Source organism: Diabrotica virgifera, chromosome 10 (assembly GCF_917563875.1).
Source record: "Diabrotica virgifera virgifera chromosome 10, PGI_DIABVI_V3a".
In the NCBI taxonomy this organism is placed as follows: Eukaryota; Metazoa; Arthropoda; class Insecta; order Coleoptera; family Chrysomelidae; genus Diabrotica; species Diabrotica virgifera.
This window is the reverse complement of record NC_065452.1, coordinates 1,108,125-1,125,064: the sequence shown is the minus strand read 5'-3', so window position 1 is coordinate 1,125,064 and position 16,940 is coordinate 1,108,125. Positions and strand designations below refer to the sequence as shown.

General features: G+C 30.4%; 1 protein-coding gene and 1 long non-coding RNA gene across 2 annotated transcripts in view; both read right to left on the bottom strand.

Annotated features, from left to right (window-relative positions):
• Window positions 1–16,940, bottom strand: part of LOC114343276 (sphingomyelin phosphodiesterase-like) — a 239,938-nt gene that overhangs the window by 185,968 nt on the left and 37,030 nt on the right. The window lies entirely within an intron of this gene.
• Window positions 5,750–8,587, bottom strand: LOC126878623 (uncharacterized). The gene is made up of 4 exons (XR_007695714.1): window positions 8,152–8,587; window positions 7,801–8,051; window positions 6,705–7,033; window positions 5,750–6,364 (listed from the first exon to the last, which is right to left on the bottom strand). It is a non-coding gene; the product is annotated as an uncharacterized LOC126878623 (long non-coding RNA).

Below are 16,940 nucleotides of genomic sequence, written 5' to 3'. Positions count from 1 at the left end.
TCTGTTAGTGCGTTTTGAATTCGAATTTGGATTTGTACTTTAACCCGGCACCTGCCACGTGGGGTGCTACCAGCACCCCGTAACACATTTTTATCAAATATTTGGTATTTCAAGTTTGGTAACCGAGCTGTGCGTCATAGTAGCTTTCTATAATATTATATAGCATATAATATGTGTTAGTGTTTGAAGTGGTTATTTAGTGTCATTCTGAACTTATAGCTCTAAAGTCGAATTGGGGTGTCATCATCTGGCACTTTAAGTTTTAAATTTTTTTTATTTTTGATAAACAGGTCAAATTTACATTTTTTATTGAAATAACTGATTTAAATTATTAATATAGACTCTATACTCACTAAATCTTAATTTTTTTTTGATATTTTACTTGACTTCATTTATTATGGCTTGGTACTTGCTAATTTGCTTATAACACCTTTTTCATTTTATTTTCCCACTTTTATAACATATTAGTGGCTAGTAAGTTAATACAACATGTTTATTTATATTCTTGTGTTACCAAACACATTATTTTGTCTTTTAAACAAGTAGATCACAGAGAATTTTTAAGGGGTGATGTGAGCACCCCACGTGGCAGTTGGCGCCTTGAAAAGCCACGTGGCAGGTGCCGGGTTAAGTGTTTTTTTTACTGTATCAATGGAGAGATGATGTGTGTCTATATTAAATTCACTATCCTTTTCCAAGATTTGCCTCAAGGCTCAATACGAAGATCTGATCTATTATGGACTTCTGCCTGCAGAAACCACATTGATATCTCTCAACTCTCAACTATTTGTTCCGCATATGGTGTCAATCGCTTATATACAATATTTGACGGTATTTTGACAGGATTTTTATTGCTCATATTGCGACAGTCAGTAGCGTTATTGCCCGGTAGTTTTTACATTGAAGCTGATCTCCCTTTTTATGTAGTGGAATAGTTATTCCGGTATTCCAGGATTGTGTCAGTGGTTTATTATTCCATATTTATGTTCACTATTAGTTTGTGTATCGCTTTCAATAGGGAGTATCCGCCTTCTTTTATTAATTCTGCGCTAATATTGTCTAATCCAGGTGATTTGTAGTTTTTCAGTCTGGTAACTGCTTCTTGCATTTCAGCTTCAGCTATTGAAGGGGGTTGTTTCTCTGGTATCCGTTTGATGCAGTATAATTCCATCATATAGTGGATCTCCGTCTCCGTTTTTTTTAACTTTTCTTTGAAGAAGTCTGTTATTATTTCAGTTATTTCCAGTAAATTTGTGAGTAAATATGTTCATTTTTCAACAAAAAAAAACACGTTTTTAGATGGTTTTTTGCAAATGACTAAAACAGTCAGTATTTTATCGAAAAAACATTCTTATCAAAAATGTAAGTGTAGCTTATGAATAAGTGAAAAAAATGGTGTAGGTATGTATAAATTCTAGAGAGCAAGTCCAGCCTTGCTGTCTCTAACTACAGTGGAAAGTGATCATTCTCAAAACTAAAGTTAATTAAAAATCGCCTTTGGTCTATGATGGGCCAAGAGCGTTTCATCTCTCTATAATGAGCATTAAACACGATATCTTAAAGGAACTAAATAGATATGTCAGACATAATTAAGGAATTTTCAATTCAAAAATCTAAAAAATACCCAGACTTTAACCATACATTTTACAATATTTAATTTTAATATTTTACGGTAGCAAGTTACACTTCTTGTATTTTTTATTATTTAAAAATATATTAAAATTTATAAATGTAGATCAACATTTTTTTTATTTTTTAAAAGGGAAAACTCTATACTTGGCTGTATACCGGCCATAGTTATAACAACAATTTTTTAATCGTAGGAGGTAGGGTCCCACACCAATTCTGCCCAGGGGCCCCCACTGTCTTAAATCCGGCTCTGTACACCCTGTATAAATAATTATGTTAATGTTTATATTATTGAATAGAGAATTGTATAACCTTTCAAATGAGCTATCACACGACCCCTATTCTTATTAAAAAAAATCATCAATTGCGTCATAACGCTCAGATGGATGACGTCACTAGTATGATATATACGCCAAAAAATTATAATTTAAAAATAAAAATCGACCTGATTCGTAATTTATCTCCAGAGTCGCCCATTCTAGAGAAAATGAATTTATTCCAACCCAAACTTCCTCACTGTACCTATAACTTCAGAGGCTTATATCTTAAAACTATGATTTTTTGGAGCTACGCGCCCAGTGAGTCTTTTGTTCTACACATCAAGGACTACCAGAACCCAAAGTTTCAGAGCATTTGACAGAGAGCCATTTCCCATAAGGTTTCTGCGGGGTCTTTTATCTGCTTATCGGAATACGTTTAGTAAAATAGTACCGCTTATAATGTTTTTCAGGTAAACCAAAAACTTTTTGTGTACAATCTCCTACAAATTTAAATGATGTCTGGTTTATAGTGTCTGTCAGGTATAAATACTTCATTAGGTACTTTGTTATGGACACGAATTCTAACCTCCGCCCAGGGGCGTAACAGAGGGCCCCGCAGCATGAATCTTGCGGGGGGCCTCAATCGCTTAAGGGCCCCATCTTGTCATCTGATATTATGTAAAAATCTGTATTTGCCAAGTGAATCATCTCATAATATCTAGAAACTTAATCCCTTCCGGCCTACCGAAATTTTATGGCAGCGACAATAAACTATATAATGCTCTGTATGTGACTATTGAAAGATATTAGAATTGCAATTTGCCGAATTTAAGAACAATATTTTTAAATCTATAAATGGGTTTTCTTTCTCTCTGTTCTTTACCTACTTTTAGTATTTCGATACAATATTATCGCCAGTAATTTCATATTGGTTGTTTGCATTGAATGTTATTTATATTTGTGTTGTTTTATAGTTGCATCAGTTTGGTACGCATTTATTTAACAATTATTGACGACTTTTCTTCTGTAATCATTGGTCAATCTCTCAACAGATAAACGGTAAGATAAGGAAATTATAACACTTACGCTTTAGGGAAGTCAATGTAGAAAAATTTGCATTATTTCGGTTTCGGAAAAAATCAAACAAGCTTATATTTTTCTAAAACATTTTTTGTTAATTTATATGTCTTATCTTAAAGTGAAAAGTTCTACTCACAGATGCCTCTAATTGTTTATTAATTCTTTAAACAATAAAACTGTTTTATATTAAATAATTTTAATAGATATCGGTGAATTCATTATTTTACTTTGTTCAAAAATGTTTCTATTTGCTTTTTGATTATGCTGAATTCGAATATGTCATTAAATCAGGGCCATAAGTACGATGTTGGAGGCTCCGGGGCAAACGTGATCTGGGGGCCCCCTACCGGGGGTCTGGGGTTAATCACCAAGCAGAAGGAGTCCGGGAAAATGTATATTATTTAACCACTTGAAAACGCATTTTATTGTACTCCATGACTAAAGTCTTCTGTACCTACCTACATATTGCTATTTTAGTTGACCAACACAAAAAAAATTTGAAATCACATTACTTTAAGCTAAATATTTACCATCAATATAACATCTTTTCTGTTTTCATAAAAAATATATTACATATAATGTTACTTACATTCTTTGGCTATAATGTAGGTTTTTAATCGCGTTATATTGCCTATAGGCAGTATAACGCGATTACAATCGCGGGGCCCCCTTCGCCGGGGGCCCCGAGGCACTGCCTCGGTTGCCCCAATGGTAGTTACGGCCCTGTCAGACATTACAATTTGAAAATTCAAAATAAATTTTTTTGAGCACTTATACAGTATGCCTGCGTGGCTTCGAACCATATGGGAAACATTTTTATTATCGATTTTACGAAAAAAGTTACTCTTCATGAAAAGCTCTGAATGGTCTTAATTAAATCTGAGATATAAAATAAGCCAGATAAACCATCAGATATCAAAGCTTATCAATTTTATACGAGGTAAGTAAAAAAATAGGAATTTAACTCAAGGATAATGTACTTTTATATTTAACAATATACGATTTTAATTTTAATATAATTACATCCTTGTAAATAAAAAATTAATTTTTCCAAATATTTCTCAAATTACCGATAACCAACATCATTTTATTACAATTATAATAACTATTTTATTATTAATTTTTTAATTTTACGAAAAAATTCTTTATAAAATTCTTATCAGATTTTTTATAAAAAGCCCTGCATTATCTCAAAACGAAGATTCAATCGTAATATATCACATTTTACCAACTTCATACGAGGTATGTCGAAAAATATGAATTTCTCTCTAAGAGTTACGTACCTTTATAGTCCACAATATTTCAACTGGAATGATATAATTGCATATTTAAACATAGTTTTTAATTGCGAACAACTTTTTATAATAAAATTTGTCAATATTGTAAAATATAAAGGTGGTATAGGTACTATTGAGCGAAATTAATATTTTTTGATAAACCTCGTATAAAATCAATAAAATTTAATATCTGATTATTGCAACATAAGTTTTATACCGTGCAGAGCATTTTATGAAGAATAACTTTTTTTTCGTAATATAGATATGCAATAAAAAAGTTTCCCATATGTTCCAAGCTACGGAAACACACTGTATAAGAAATCAAGAAAGAATTGTTTTAACATTTACTATTTTTAAAGCTGGTTATTAAATGCACTGTAGGTAAGTTGTACAGAAAACAACAAAAGAAGTTGTTTATTTGGAATGGGTCTGTATACCAATAAAGATGAGAAATGAAAGTTGTTATGAACAGTGAATGATAACGCTAACACAAAAAAGTTTTTGTTAAATAAGCCGTATTTAGTAATTGTTTAACGCGCGGGAGCAGTCGCGCTCACTTCCGTCACGTAAGCAGTCGCGCGTAGAACAAAATCTAACAATACGAATTTAAAACAAAGTTCACTTTTATAATATTTTTGTTTGCTTGTTATGTTAAAAATATCTATTTCTAACAATTTTAAAACTAATTGGTTCCCACCAAAGCCATAAATTCCACAAAAAAAATAAAAATGAAATTAAAAAAAAATCCTACGCATTACTACAATCTTCTTCGAGGCACTTACAAGTGGAAAGTTATGTTGCAAAATTTTTCATTAAGTTATCACGGAAAATGATAAAAAGTTGGATTTTTTCTAACCAGGCAACCAAATAACGTTTAAAAAACGTTGAAAAAACGTCATTATTATCACCAAACGACGTCAGTTTATCACGTTTTTTCGACGTCGAAGATCACGTGAATATGTCCCACCATAAATCACGTCATTTTTATCACGTTTTAAATACGTGATATGAAAAACGTAGTTTTTACGTCGATTTTGCGTCGTTTTTTTAGATTTAATTTTTATTTTATGGTTTTAGAAATACACAATAATTGAATGGGTCCACCACATGGTTTGTTTTTGAGAAGTCAAAGAAAAAGTTTTATATTGTGATAATGGTGAGTTTATACATTTTAAAGGTGAGTAATACAGTTTGTATTTTGTATTTAAAAACTGTATTACTAACCCTTAAAATGTATAAACTCACCATCATCACAATATTAAAACTCTTTCTTTGACTTCTCAAAAACAAACCATGTGGCACTTACAAAGTTATTCGGCAGGCCCATTCAATTATTCGTATGGGCATTGTTAGTATTGCAATTTTTCCATTTAAGTAAAACCAAATGGAAGGTTTGTTAAAATGCATAGAATTATAATATCCTCAATGCAACATATATAACATACATAGAATTTTCACTTTTTATATTATAAGTATTTACTGTGTCAAAAGTGAAACAACATATAAACTAATAAATCATTTATTAACAAATTAAACATTTAAGTCACAATGTAATAACAAACTTAAGTTTAAACCATTTAAGTTATATAATATATATATATATATATATATATATATATATATATAATTATTATAATTATACCACACACTTTAAAGGTACGATTCCGACAACGACTGCAGATGGCAGTTACAGTTGTCACCATGACAGACGTCATTATTTTGCACTAATAATTTGCATAATTATTAGCAACTGACGTTCTGCCAGACAGCAGTTGCAGTCAGATGTCGGAATAAGTCTCATACAGATAAATAGTGCAAAGTAGTAACGTCCATAACGCCGAGAACTGCAACTGATGTTTGCAGTTGCTGTCTGCAGTCGTTATCGGAATCGTACCTTTAGTCAAAAATGAATACATACAAATAAGACCCAATATATTGAATTTCAATGAAAACTATCTGCTTTATATTTATAAATTTTAAGAAGACTATTGAATGATAAAAAATAGGACAAAACTATAATAGTATGTGTTCTCACATATATTTCCATACTCTAATAATCCTCAAAATGATTTCAAATAATTATTACAAATTTTTGCATACAAAAAGATCCACAGACACCTGAAAAATATATTTTTTGATTAAGGGACTGTAATGACCAAATTAACATGATAAAAACAATTTACATGTGATATCTGATAATACACACTTAAAAGACTAAGAGGGCTTTTTATCGACTGTCATTTGTTTCGAGCATCTGTCATGTGTCACATAATATTAATATATCTATGCCATATGTCTTTGGTGTGTATCATTGATATATACCAATAACGTATGACGTAGATATAATATTAATATTATGTGACACATGACAGAAGCTCGAAACAAATGACTGTGAATGAAAAGCCCTATACATAAATACTCATGATGAAGAAGTACATTATAATTAAAAATGACTAACCATTTTCATATCACTGCAACATGAAGCCAAAGCCGTCTTATATATCAGTTCGTTTAGAGAGCACAACAAGCACTCTGACCGAACAGTTTGAAAACTCATTAGTTTTTCACCAGAGAATGTACATAGCTGTAACATCTGTACATGCATTGGGTTCTTCTTCTTCTGTCTTGCTGTGGGCATACTCAGCTGCAAATAAGATTGCTGCAATATGGCTGCAAATTTCACTATTACTGGCCATACACATACAATGTGCATTTGCTATGCCATTGGAACTGGCTATTCACCGAAGCATCTAGCGGTTTAGCATTAGCTTTTTGGGAATTTTTCACCTAAAAAAATATTTTATCTTTGTGGGAATGCTTCAAGTACAAAAATTTATTTTCATTCGAGTATTTGCGTTCTTTACAATGATTGAGAATATTTTAAAATCAGACATTCATATAATATAATTTTAGAACAAACGATCATGACTGTTTATTATTCTCTTTTCTATCATAGCAATTACATGTCGTCGACCTAATCTGTAAACTGTGTAACTCCATTTATCCAAATTTTACAGAGGCACAAAAAATTATTTCTCTAAATATGACTAATGCGAATACTATGTATCTCCCATTTTAAAAGATAGAATGCTAAAATGGAATATTTTATAGATAGGTACTAACATTTGCACCTATATTGTTTAATGAGTGTATTAATATTATTTACCACCAACTCTTTCTTGAAAATATCACTTTCTAAACAGTGAGGTCAATCGTGTGGTATGACAAACTGGGGAGATACATATTTTTCGTACTAAATTTGCTGCAAGGGAGATACAGTGTATACGAAGATGTCACTATTTACTCTTCTGGTAAAAATATGCATGTGCATCCTTTTTTAAACGAGTAGGGATTTTTTCAAATAAATGGCAGTAATAACTCATTTTCAGAGAAATATGGAGAAAAACACAGTTTACAAATTAGGACAATATGTCTGGTTTCATACAGATATATAAACGTAAATAAATCTAATATTTAAAACCCATTTATCCGAAAGACACTAATACTGTTATCCATATATTTCTTAATGGTGAATAAATAAAATAAAGACTTACCTTTCCAACAATAATATAGAAATCATCAAAACATCAATGTTTCAAAACAAATCCAGTTGTGAAGGCTTTTATGTGCCTGAAGGCTTTTGTATGCTTTCATCTGCTGCTTAAAGCAGTAACTGTGAGACTCTAGCAGTCTATCTATAATAGCATTATAACAGTAATTGAAGGAATGCACTGTAAAATCCAATTCTGATGACTGAATTGTATATGGATCTAAATCTCCAATTATTTTCAGCTTCAATGAATATCTAAAACAAGAAAAGAAATAATGTTATTGCTTGCAAAATTCATCATTATTGATAAATATCAGGGAAAAATGAATAGTAAATAAAAAATTGTTTGGCCTACCTTTCTAAAACATCTGCGGAGTTTCCATTAATAATTTCCTTAAATAATCACTTTGCATTGTGGTAAATTTATAAAATTTACAAATGACAAACAGAAGTTTTAAAAAATACACACAAAACAGCCAACAAAATCCAAATGAATCCAAAAAAGGCAAAATACTAGGACAAACAAACAATGAAATGAAACGACAAACGACAACGATTACAAACATAACCCTAGTTTTGTAACTTTTAAGCTCCAAGCTCCTCCCAATTTCGTGACGTCAGACTTAGGCTGGCTGAAATGAAAACGTCTTTTAAACGTATTTTAACGTCATTAATCTTACGTATTTAAAATCACCTACAAAAGACGTCGATATGACGTAATGTTCAACTACGTGTATATATTCCACCAAATACTGACGTTTCCTCGACGTTGTTGACGTCACTTGGTTGCCTGGGAGCGCGCGCACGACTGCTCCCGGGTTAAAAGGGGTCCCATTTCAAATTCTGCGGGGGGGGGGGGGCCCGACGGAGTTTGTTACGCCACTGCCTCCGCCAAACATTCACAGATCATAAAGTACTTTTTCATTTTTTGTAAAAAAAATTATTTCTCGCTCACTTCGTTGCCTACTAAAAGATTTTTTAGAAACAGTTAATTTAGAAATCCTAGCCGCTTGTACTTGTAATGTTATCAAGTATATACAACCAATCCAATGTCAATTTTTTAAAGTATTATAATTTAGAACAACAATAAGTGACTAATATTTTATTGTAACAAAAAAATTAGTCTAAGAATACCGATTATTTTTCCAGAAAAAAATAAGGAATTCTGTTGTATGTATTTTAATAATAAAATATTGCATACATTTCATATTTATTAGTGTATGCATGCACAGATAATGTAATTTGGTTTTTTAATAATTAAAACAACATCTACCAGAACAACACAATAAAAGTAAAAGTAGAAGATGAACTAACTGACCCAATTGAATCTGGAAATGGGATAAGACAGGGGAGGGGGATTCATTGAGTCTTTTATTGTCCAACCTGAACATGGACGAAATAATAAGAAAAAGTAAGAACTAAAAAAGGATACCAAATGGGAGAAAAACAACTTAATATAATCTGCTGTGCAGACAATGCCATACTAATCTCTCAAATGAAGATGATTTACAACGTATGCTGCATCAATTTAACATAACCGCCAGAAAATTTAACATGTTAATTTCCCCAAAAAAGACAAAATGCATTGTTATAACAGCAAATCCAATAAGATGTAAATTGGAGCTGAAGGGTCAGATAATACAACAAGTGATGGAGTTTAAATATCTAGGCATCACACTATCTAGCTACGGAAGGCTCGAAACAGAAGTGGAAGATCAAGTGAATAGAGCAAACAGAGCCGCAGGTTGCCTGAATGACACAATATGGAGAAATAAAAATATCGGAAAAGAAATGAAAGGCAGAATTTACAAAACTATGACTCTACGGAACAGAGCTAGAAGTACAGATATACGACGAAGATGCAAGGTGGACAACATTAATAACTGGGTAAGAAACAGAAGCATAGAATGGAATGGCCACATAAGCCGAATGACAACAAATGGAGTAGTAAGGACAGCGAGAGACGGTTCCCCAATAGGAAGACGAACAGTGGGAAGACCACGAAACCGATGGAACGACAACTTACTAGAGGCACATTGAAAAACAGACAGAGTCATGTCGATATAAAAAGAAGAATAAGAAGAGGTTTTTTAATTAAATAAGTAATAGTTACACTACTGTAATATTGACATAAATAGAAGTAAAACCCTATACATATACGTATGTATGAAATAGTATGTACCTACCTATATACTGTTATGATCTGCTTTCTCTTACTTTTATATTAATTAGTATTTATTTAATTAATTATTCAATTGTCGCAAATCATACAAAAAATTAAGAAAAAATCTCAGGGTGCCTTTTTATCATACAAAAAAATAACTAAATTATCTTAGGTTATACTTATCCTTTCTCGTGGCTTCAGTATCTCTTAGTTGATCCTTATCGGGATAAAATAGGAAAAGGAAATAAATAGAAATACCATAAATAAGCAAATACAAATATCTTTTATTATCAAAAGCAATACTCTGAAAATTTATCAATCAAATCCTGTGGGCATAACTGTCCCAATGAAACTTTCACCACATAAATTAATTTTAATTCAACAGATATTTATCGGTTCGTTCTTGATAACATTGATAAAACAAACTAAACAAACAAATTTAGGTATTCGCAAAACTACTTATACTTCCTATTAAATTTTTGAAATATTGGAATTTTAGTTCATATGCTTTTACTCAAAAAAATTAACTTCTGAACATAAAGAAAATCTATCACATAAGTTATTGACTGACCTTTTGATTCACACACAATGATGTCTCCTCTTGACCCAAACAGCTCTTCCTTGTTGATTATGTTAGGCTACCCATCAAAGCCCTCTCCGGTCTCAGCATCAATCCAGCAGCATACCAGCAACTAATTCTCCAAAACACGAGCCAGGCCTCTTTTAACCAGTACTCGTTAAAAAAAAACTCCAAAATTCTCTCCTCTCTTTCTCACAATCATATTCTCTCTCTTGGACTTTACAGAATCAAAGAGGTATTTCTTCTCAATTTGATCTGTCTCTCGTTCCACTTTTCAGCTACACTCTTCACTAACAAACAACCACTGATACTTGCTTCTGAACTATTCACGAAAACTTTGACTGCTCTTCTCGGATGCCGGTCACATAATAATCTCCTTTTCCAAACTATCTGAACATTCAACCTTCTCTCCTCCCCATTCCAAATTTTTTCATTCGAAAAACCCATGCATCCTTCCAAACAAATACTTCTACTCATGATAATTACTTTTTGGGAATTCTACAAATTTACTTGGGGCTTAAACAAAGAGACTTAAAATTCCAACTTTCTCTACATTACTTTTCTAAATATAATAATTACCTGTGGCTTTTGGCCTTGCCCGTAACAAAGCAACCGTTTTAAAATTATAATCCCGAAACAAATTGTCTATTCACATCACTTTATTTACTAATGTCTTTAATTCTTCAGGGGAAAACTCGTTAAGTCAACACTGCTTAAAAACTAACTTATAATAAATAGTTACAAATCAATATACATGGTGTATCAAATTTATGTGCCCGCGTTATATTAAAAAAAAATAAAGTTTTTATTCTATCTTTGATTGACAAAATGATACACAATAATACTTTATATCAATAATCATATATTGATTTTATATTACATACAGTCGGAAAAATGAAAGAATACCCATGAACAAACATATAAAACACGCTGTATTTTCCTGTCACCGTGTCACACAAAAAATTGGCCAGCGCAAGTACATGTAATAATTATTATCACATGTACTTGCACAATTTTCTTTGTGACACGGTGACAGGAAAATACAGCGTGTTTTATATGTTCGTTCATGGGTATTCTTTCATTTTCCGACTGTATTTGGTATTAGATTTTAAGAAAAAAACAGTTTCTAAACTTTCATTCAAAGTCTTAATTCGATTCGAGATGAATTTTATAAGATATTAGTTTTATATTATATTTATAAAACCCTTATGCTTATGCTTAACATCACAGTTTAGGATGTTATTAATTTATATTGTTCAATTATACGGTTCTACAAACATATACTTACTTTCATTAGTCAACATGGTTATTAGAAATTAAAATAACTTTGTTTATTGTTTGTCCTTGTGCAAATGATATGGTTTATTATATATTTTATTCCATAACATGCGTTAAAAAATGTAAGGTTTTCCAATAAAATTAGTAAAATCTATGAATACTATTAGTCCTTTAGTGATTAGTAGTAAACCGATAAGGCAGCGATTCCTTTTTAAAAACTATAAACTTTTCAAAAGCTTGATATATACCCAAAACAGTTACTCAAAACAGTCAAAACCTTGTTTTAACAGATTCTTGTTTTTATGTTGACAGAAAGATGACATATGTTAACAGAAAGTCTATATTATGAAACAAGCTGAGAATGCGAGCATTATAACAACGAAAATTTTGTTTAGGGTTAGCAAAAATCATTTTTATATTACCTACTATACAGGGTGATTGATTAGTAGGGTTAAGCTCAATAGATCTGCTATAGTAATAGATAGCAATAAAAGTTAATAACAAAAATTATAGTAAACTTTGAGCTTCAGATTTCAAAATTAATTAGTGTTATAGGGTGTTCAGTAAAATAGTGGCAGACCAAACTTATGTTTTTTTTTAATGGAACACCCTATATTTGATTTTATATTCGAAATCTTCTTAACTTTCCCATCACAAAATATTATGTTATACAGGGTATTTACAAAGTTATAACCAATTTTATATGAAAATCGTAACAAGTTCAACTCCCTGTATAAATAAAAATAAGCACAACGGCAATGATTTATTGATGCCATATTTTTTTATTTATTATCAAATTTTTTAAAAATGATTGATATTGCTAATTTTCTTTATATCCAATACAGGGTGAGTCAAAACGCAAGTACATTTTTTTCTCAGTAATTTTAAATACAGTATTTTATATCACTATTGAAAAGTACCATTACCGTACTTTAATTTGTATACAACATTCCCTATGTCTAAATTTATTAGTTTTCGAGATATTTTCATTTTTCAATGGACCAGTAGCGTGGCCACGGCCACCCAGATCACCATAATTTAATAAACTGGACTGATTTTTTGGGGTTACGTTAAGAATGAAGGTTATAAAATGCCTCCAACAACAAGGGAAGAGATAAAAAATAGAATTCAAAATTTATTTCAGTGGTAATTTACAAATGCTTCGTAGTGTAAATAACCCATTTATTGACCGTTTTTAGGCACGCGTAAATGTGGTAGGTCATTTTGAACACCTTATGTAATTAAATATTTAAAATATTTTATTTTATTAAAAGTAGCTTTCAATTTTTTAAAAAATATTTAATTTTGTGTTCATGTTTTTTTTGTAAAATTTTTTACTGATAAACTATTTTTTGTTATTTATTTGTTACATTGTTACATTTACATACATACAAAATTAGTTTTTAATTGTTTTCACAAAATGTTGTATTTTATGTTTGTGTGTGTGTGTTTTTTTTTAATTTTTAACTAATAAATTATTTTTTTTCTTTATTTGCTACATTGTTACATTGATTACCGGATTGATAATCAGTAATCGTAAATTGTCAGTTTTAGACAATTCAGTAATGGCTTACTTAAAACACGTTGACGGACAGAACGTCTATAGATATCTAATTTCCATTGATGTAATGTGGCATAACGTCTATAGACGACATTTTTAAAATAACGAGTTGTGACACAAAATCGATAGATCTACAGATGCATATGAAATGTGACACGACGTCCATGGTCGTCGTACACATGTTAAAAACAAATGTTAAAAACCTCCTTATTTCCATAAACTATAAGCGCTAAAAGAAACTCACCAATTTCCTTATTCAACATTGCAAAATAGTGTCACAACACTTGATCATACATTTGACGAACTGTCCGTCAACGTGTTAAAATTTGGAAAGATTTAGACCCCTAATTAATAATTTGCTCTGCAAAATGAAAATATCTCGAAAATAAATTTAGACATAGGGAATGGTATATAAAAATTAGAGTACGGCAATGGTACTTTTCGAAAGTGATATAATATAAAGGGTGTTCCATTTAAAATTACCCATTTCTGTTGTGCTTATTTTTATTTATACGTGATGTTGAACTTCTTACGATTTTCATATAAAATTAGTTATAACTTTGTACATGCCCTGTATAACATAACGAACCTTTATATTTTTGTGATGGGACAGTTAAGGATATTTAGAATATAAAATAATATACAGGGTGTTCCATTTAAAAAAAAAACATAAGTTTGGTCTGTCACCAATAAACCATTTGTGTTGTGCTTATTTTTATTTATACAGGATGTTGAACTTGTTATGATTTTCATATAAAATTGGTTATAACTTTGTACATACCCTGTATAATATAACAAACCTTTATATTTTTGTGATGGGATAGTTAAGGAGATTTCGAATATAAAATAAAATATAGGGTGTTTCATTAAAAAAAAACATAAGTTTGGTCTGTCACTAGGTTATCGAACACCCTGTAACATTCTAACTAATTTTGTAATGTGAAGCTCAAAATTGGCTACAATTTTTGTTATTAACTTAACTTTGTTATTAACGTGATAGCTCATTCGAAAGATTATTCAATTCTCTATTCACTAATACAGGTTGTCCACGGATGGGGTGCCCCAGAGGAAACACCTTTTTTTTTTCAATTTTAGCGAAAAGTGTCATTCTTGATAAAAAGTTTTGCTTGTTCTAAAACCCCATAAAACGAAATAAAATTCAAGTTTTTCAAAACGTGCTTAATATTGTAGCCAATTTTATGTAAATCCCTATAAATGTTTGCACTAAGTTCGAAATCGTAACAATAATAGTGCTGCTAAGCTACAATGTAGCTTAGTAACTGTCAACTCCGATAAATAATTTGCTAATTGTCATTTTTTTTTTCGACAAAGTAAACGGCATAGGCGCAAAATGTCGCCTGTCAAAATGTTCAATATGTTTTAAATGTATTCATTTTTTTTCGAATTCTGAGAAAACTAATAATATTTTTCAAAAATTTAAACGCAGAATGAAACGCATTATTATCGAGGACAGAAAGTCCTTGAAAACTCTTATAATTTTTATTTTAATAAGTTACAGGGGTGAAAATAAAGAGAAAATTTAGTGTGATTTTTAATTTCAAATATCTCATTCAAAACAAAATTTTTGGTTATTCTAAAGAAATTTTGACCTTCGGCAATAATATAATCCTTAATTCTGCGCTTAAATTTTTCAAAAATACTTATTAGTTTTCTTAGAGTTCGAAAAAAATTAATACATTTAAAACAAATTGAACATTTTGACAGCCGACATTTTGCGCCTATGCCCTTAACATTGTCTAAAAAAATGACAATAAGCAAATTATTTATCGGAGTTAACAGTTACTAAGCTACATTGTAGCTTAGCAACACTAGATTATTGTTACGATTTCGAACTTAGTGCAAAAATTTATAGGGATATACATATAATTGGCTACAATCTTCAGCAGGTTTTGAAAACCTTGAATTTTATTTCGTTTTATGGGGTTTTAGAACAAGCAAAAGTTTTTATCAAGAATGACATTTTTCGCTAAAATTAAAAATAAAAAAGTTTTTTCTCTTGGGCACCCCATCTGTGGACACACTGTATAAACACTAACATAATTTTTTATACAGTGTGCCTAAAATTTTTTTTTCAAAATACTTTTCAAATTGCTTTTCGCTTAAATTAAATGTTCAAACTGCTAAGAGGCAGGTAGGTGGTAGTTTTAATATTGAATTTCGGCGAAAAACAATATTTATTTATCAAATAAACATTTTTTACTGTTTTCGGACAACAGTAAAATGTGTTTCGAATTAAATAAATTATATACATTCTTCTTTTTGTCTCAATTAATTTAATTCAAAAACATTTTTTTGGCACCCTGTATAAATAATTATTTTAATCTTTTTATTAGTGAACAGAGAATTGAATAACCTTTCGATTAAGCTACCACATGACCCATAGTCTCATTTAAAAAAATCATCAATTACGTCATCACGCCCAGATGGATGACGTCACTAGGATGAGATATATGCCAAAAAATTATAATTTAAAAATAATAAAAAAATATGAAAAATTTTTTTAAGAAACGCTTTTCTTTAGTTACGAGTGACTAAAATTAAAAATAAAAGGCAAAAAATAAAAAATATTGAAAAAATCTAACACATTCGTCAAAGAAAAGCGTGGCGCGTCTTCATCGAATAAACGGTTTTCGCCCCACGCTTTTCTTTAACGAATGTGTTAGATTTTTTCAATTTTTTTTTATTTTTTGCCTTTTAGTTGATTTTTTATAATATTTTTAATTTTAGTCACTCGTAACTAAAGAAAAGCGTTTCTTAAAAAAATTTTTTCATATTTTTTTATTTTTTACTTTTTAGTCTTACACTTTTCAAACATTAAAATATATCGTCATGTTTATTAAAATACTTATGTATAAAGCATATTATGATGTACTAACATGAAAAGTAGTCGGAGTCGGCAAAAAATTTGAAACTTTATTGTTTATTTATAAAGCATAACGTAAACAATTAACGTAAAAAGTGCAATTATGTATAGTTCATATCACTAGCTACAATCCGCAAAACTTTCAAGTTTTTACATTGTAAAAAACAGGAGAATTTAAGCATTTTCCATTAAAATCGTTTTTTTTTTATTTAAACAATTAAAAAGCATAAAAACATTTTTTTTATTGATTATTCGTGTATTGTTCCCGCGAATGCATATGTCTGCAAATTTTCATTCATTTGCATTGGAGAAAAGGCAGTCAAATTAACGTCTAAAGATTTGACGCAAACTATTGAACTAAATAAAAGCGTTTAAAAATCCACCTGTTTCGAGATTTATCTCCAGAGTCGCCCATTCTCGAGAAAATGAATTTATTCCAACTAAAACGTCCTCACTGTATATTATCATGTATTATATGCCTTAACTCGAAAATTCGATTTTTCGACTTTGAGGTCGGTTATCTCGTAGATGGTTAGAGATATCGAAATGTCGTTTTCAAATTTGGATTGAGGAGACAATACTACACAGTAATCTATTGGTAGATCGGCTCCAAGTACTGCAGGGGCGGCAACCCACAAAGGAACGAACGAACAGACTTTATAAACTAAAACAAAGTT